The sequence below is a fragment of the Suricata suricatta genome, chromosome 5 (assembly GCF_006229205.1).
Source record: "Suricata suricatta isolate VVHF042 chromosome 5, meerkat_22Aug2017_6uvM2_HiC, whole genome shotgun sequence".
NCBI classification, from domain to species: domain Eukaryota; kingdom Metazoa; phylum Chordata; class Mammalia; order Carnivora; family Herpestidae; genus Suricata; species Suricata suricatta.
The window spans coordinates 15,521,241-15,526,721 of NC_043704.1; the positions used below are offsets into that span (position 1 = coordinate 15,521,241).

The 5,481-nt window shown below is 35.3% G+C and overlaps 1 pseudogene; it reads left to right on the forward strand.

The window, feature by feature from the left end:
* Positions 1-531: 531 nt before the first annotated feature.
* On the forward strand, positions 532-974 carry LOC115292588 (annotated as a pseudogene).
* The last annotated feature ends 4,507 nt before the right edge of the window (positions 975-5,481 follow it).

Sequence of the window (5,481 nt, forward strand, 5' to 3'; positions counted from 1 at the left end):
CCATATGTTTGCACTCATAGGTCTAGCAGGAAAACAAGAGAGACCTAATGGAGAACCAGGGGGAATGGAGGAGGGAGAGAGAGTTGGGGAGAGAGAGGGATGCAGAACTTGAGAGACTATTGAATGCTGAGAATGAACTGAGGGTTGGGGGGGAGGGGGGAGGGGGGAAGACAGGTGGTGGTGATGGTGGAGGGCACTTAAGGGGAAGAGCACTGGGTGTTGTATGGAAAACAATTTGACAATAAAATATTATGAAAAAAAAAGCTACTCATTGTTCCATAAGGCCTTTGTGATCACAGACATTTTTTAAAATGTGAGGATACCATTTTTTAAGTAGTATAAGGTCATTTAGATATCCAAACAACAGTCTTCACAGAGTAACATTTAATATATGTTCAAATTGCAAATATAGTGACTCTCATAGTAAAAAAACAATTGTGTAGAGCGTTTGGTGAGGGATCGAGGGAACCACAAGTTTCTTGCTAGGTGTGAAGACCAAACACTAAATTGTAGGAAAACCAAACAGAAGCCATGTTTTGAAGGTCTGTATTACAGGTATTTCATCAGTTTGTAAGACATGAGTCTAAAATAGCTAGCAGCTTGGTTCTTGAAAGATCTCTAAACTGTGTGCAGCTCCTTGGGGTGAGTGGGTCAGGACCCTGTCATGAGAGAGGTGGAAGGGGAAAAACCTGGTCACAATATTTTCTATAGCAATGAATGAGATGTGGCAGTCAGGGGAAGTGAAGTACACCATATGGATGATGTCAGTCAAAAGAACATGGTGCAGAATATCAGTTTTCCAACCAGTCCTCAGACATATGGTATATCAGTATGTGAAAAAGGGGTCCTGAATTTATGTGGAAGGGAAAGTAGATTATGGTGAATACACAGATAAAAATAATGTGAGGTAACAGGCAACAACAATCATAGCTGATAACATATTTCTGAGTGACCAGACCAAAGAAAAGGCATAGAGTGGGTGATTGTTCTTTGGCCATTATTTGGTACAGTCTCATTTCCAAATCATGTATAGTCTTTATAGTTCCTCAGGACAAGAATTAAAATATTCTTTTCTATAAAATGAAAAAAACCCCAAATAATTGTGATTTTCATCCTGAGTAAATGAGGAAATAAAAATTTTTTAAAGGAGATAGGGTTGATAAAGTCAGATAGTTCATGTGTGTGTGTGTGTGTGTGTGTGTGTGTGTGTGTGTGTGTGTGTACCATTCATTAGGGAAGATTGGGAAAAATGAAGATATGGCTTCAGATATTGGGTCACATAATGGAGGAAATGCATACCATTGATAAAAGTGATTACTTCTTATAATCAGGGGATGATTTAAACTTTAAAGTTTCTTCATGAAGAAACTCAAAATCTTTTTCTTTGCATATTGTAGGTGTACTAAATTGTAAAATTGGGCATTTGTTCTTTTGGTAATTTAACAAACTTTAATATCCATGATCCAGCTACATGTTATTATTGGTGCTGAGGACAGAAGCACAAAGAACACACAGTTTCTCCTTCCAATAATTAAAGGTATTCATTTGGGTACAAAATAATAAAATATACATTGACATTATAACATGCATGTTTATAAGTGTGATAGGGCTGCTGAGGAAGAATTCAAAGGAGAAGTCAAAATGAGTCATAATGTAGAAAGGGAGGACCAGACAAGAAATTGCTTCTAAAGGAGAATGACATATGAACAGAGCCATAAAGGAAGAGTTGAAATTAGTCTGCTACATGGGAGGGAAAATAAAATTTGAGGAAGGGGAATTTCAAAAAGAAGTGAATAATTTGGAAGCTTACTGCTTAAGTAGTAACCTCTGTTGGAAAGCTTATAATCAGTATTACAACCATAGGAATTCTGAGATTCTTTTAATTTGCATTGTCCAAGGTGGTAGCCAGTAGAGGGAAATGACCACTGAGCATCTGAAATGTGGCTGGTCCAAAATGAAATGCATTGCAAGTATAAAATACACACTAGATTTCAAAGACTTAGTATAAAAAAATTAAAACTATATCAAATAATTAAAAATATTGGCAAAATATTGTTATGATATTTTGAATATATTAGGTTAAATAAAATATGGTATAAAATCAATTCATTTTTTCTTTTTCTTTTTTCAAATGTGGCTACTGGAAAATTCTGAAATGTATGTGTTTCATTGCACATCCTATTGTACAGTTTGGTTCTATAAAGTCACAACAAGCTGGCCAAGGAGGACTTTGGCCAAGAAAAGAAGTTATGTTAGGCCACCTGTTGTCAAGGAATAGGGAGTAGATCCTTCTGTGGAAGTAAGACCATGATAGCCAGCGCTAAAGACTCCAGGGGTTGCTTAGAAACAAAGTTTTCATTTGAGATAGTTTATTCAGTAAAGAGGATTAGTCAACTTGCTAACTGTTTAAGATAAAGAAAAGATGGATACCTGCCTTACACCTCACACAAAAGAAAAGTGACATTGATGAAAGTTGTAAACATGAAAGTTGATTTATTAAAGTATTAAAAGATGATATGGACTTTCAGGAATTTTGTAAGCCAGTTAATTGGAAACTAGTCGTGCTGAGAATATTTACGTCATGGAAATTGGCGAATCCGACCCCTTACTTTCAGCAGAGGTCATTAAATGATTAATGGCAAACCACTGCCCACATCCCTCTTGTTATTGAGAATAAACATACTTTTTTGGAAGTTTTAAAATATGAATGTATTATTTATGAGCTTGAAAAAGAAATATGAAACTCCACAAAAATTAATAAGGGGATATTAATATTGCTTTATGTCCAGAAATCTTTAGAGCTTGTCTTGAGTTGACATCTATGTTACCCTTGCATGAAACAGTGGATTTAACCACGTTCTCCTTCTGCAAGATATCATTTCCTCAAAGCCATCCCAATGATTACACTTCCAAGAAAAAAATTGTGTGGATAGTGATTAAGGGTTCGCGATCCAGAGTCACATGACTTGTGCTTTAGTACAGTCTCTATCAGTTAGTAACTGTGTGATCATGGCATATTATTTAACTCCTCTGAGCCTCAGTATACTGAGAGGTAAGAGGATAAAATAGTGCTAAATCAGGATTGTTGAGAGTACAAAAGAGATAAAATAGGCAAAATTCTACCACTGTGAGAACTCAGTACATTTTTGTTCTTATGTTTATTATTAGTTTGCTCATAATGAAATGGCTGACATTTAACTATTTTAACTTAAAGATTTTTATATGGCTCAACCTTATATATTATGTTTATTAATATTGGTAGAATTTTTTATTTTATTTTTATTTATTTACTTTTGAATTGTTAAATTGGTTTCCATATAACACCCAGTGCTTCTCCCCACAAGTGCCCCCCACCATGACATTCACCCCCTCCCTCCCTCCCCCTCCCCCTTCCCCTTCAGTTCATGGTTTGTTTTCCGTATTCAGTAGTCTCCCTTGATCTGTGTCCCTCACTCTCCTCCACTCTCTTTCCCTCTTCCTCTCCCCATGGTCCCCTGCCAGGCAGTATTTTAATAATTACAGAATTTTGATCAGTAATCCCAATATTCTCATGTCAAATACATCGGTTAAGCGCCTAAGTAAGATGTTCTGTACATCTATCATACATGTTTTCCATAGTAATGAACTCTGATATATTTTCTGTCATCGTGTTTGTCAATGTACTTTTCATAACAAATTAATGGGTTTTAGTGAAGCAGTTTATTTCCTGATAATTTGGTCCTATTTTTTTTAAATCAAGTTCTGTTAATTAGTAGAGAAGTTTCCATTAGATTTGGCAGAAGGTATGAGATCTATAATGAAAAAAGCTTGTTTTAGGGGGGAAGTGATAACAATGGGTACTGGTTGCAGTATATTGAAGAGCTAATGGGGGAGGAAAAGCAAAGATTGAATATCATCTAATCTTTCATGTAGCATGAGGTGGAAACATAAGGAATGGTCCAAAGGAAATGATGATTTACTCTTTCTAGAGTTCTAAAGCACAGAACTCATCCTTGAGCTCTAGATACATATTTTTTATTCAATATCCTATGCCCTGGTACAGTGCTTATGTGTTGTAGGTCTTCAAAAATTCTTGTAAAATTAATCGACTGTTCATTCACTGTCTGGAAAAAGAATCAATGGAACAATGAGCATAACTGTGATCATACCAGAGACGTTTTAGAAAGCAGGTGACATGAACTGTCAAGGGGTCCTGGAGTTTTCAGGAATGGAGGCAATGTTAAATACGTTTAGGGGGAAGAATAATGAAAATTGGGACAACCATAATTAGAAGGCAATCCAGAATGTCAGGTTTTAAGTTTGACTTTGGACTTGTGGGTCCAGATGCTTTTAACCTATCTTGAGTAAAATTTGAGATGTCTGGAAAAGTTACTATTGTTTCTACTTAGGTGCTGACTTGCAACATGTTATGAAGATTGTATCTTCAGTAGACAAAGATTGCAGATGCAGATGGGCAGCTCTGGTACCACCAGGTAGTGCTTAAGAGGAGTCATTGCACAGGTGTGAGAGGGGGCTAAGTTATCTGTTTCAGCTGTGAGGTGAAGATCTCAAAGAAAGAAAATCCTTATGATAGAAGTGTAAGACAAAAGTTGCTGGTAATTTTCAAATTTCAAATTTACAGATACTGGTAATTTTCATCAAAGTAAATATTTTGCATTTGAAACACTGAAGTAAAAAATAATTCATGAAAAAATTCATGGGTCCTGTCTCAGCATTTATGTTATAGGGTGGACTGAGAAAATTGAACTGTACCCCTAAATAACTTATAGTCATTGGACAAGACACCTGACCTCAGCCTCACTTTCTCACCTGGAATATGTATAAAAATACATACTACAATTTCCTATGTTGTTTTTGTCAGAATCAGGGGAAATGATAAATCTGAATGTATCTCAAAAACTATAGAAAGAAATATTAATGTTAACAATAATTATTGTTGTTATCCTAATAATTATTTTTTCTTATATAACATCCTATCCATTAAAATAACAATAATTTTTACAGGTGGAAGGAATCTCATAGACTCTTGTTCAACAGTTAGTGAGTTGCCTAGTTTTTTAGATTCACAAAAAATAAAGACAAAGTTATTGGCCTTAAATAACATACAATCGACAGAGGGAATCAGATAATTAAAATGGAGAATGCTGACATAAGATATTCAGCACCACAATAAAGGTAAACTATGGAAGAACAGAAGAATTATGCTTAATAGATATACTCCAGGAATGCTTCCTGTACAGAACATAGCCTAAGCTGTGCTATAGAGAATCCGTAGAATTTGAGGAAGATAAAATGTTAGCAATGCAAGTGGTAGATATTTTTTAAGAAATATCATACTGAAAAATGTCTTAAATAGAGTGGATTATATTGCATTGGATAAAATCAGGGTCATTTTTATTTTGATCTTTTGTATCAGACCTGTGATTTGTACTAATTTAAATCTTCTCCTCACCTGTCTCTTGCTCCAACCACACTGCAGTG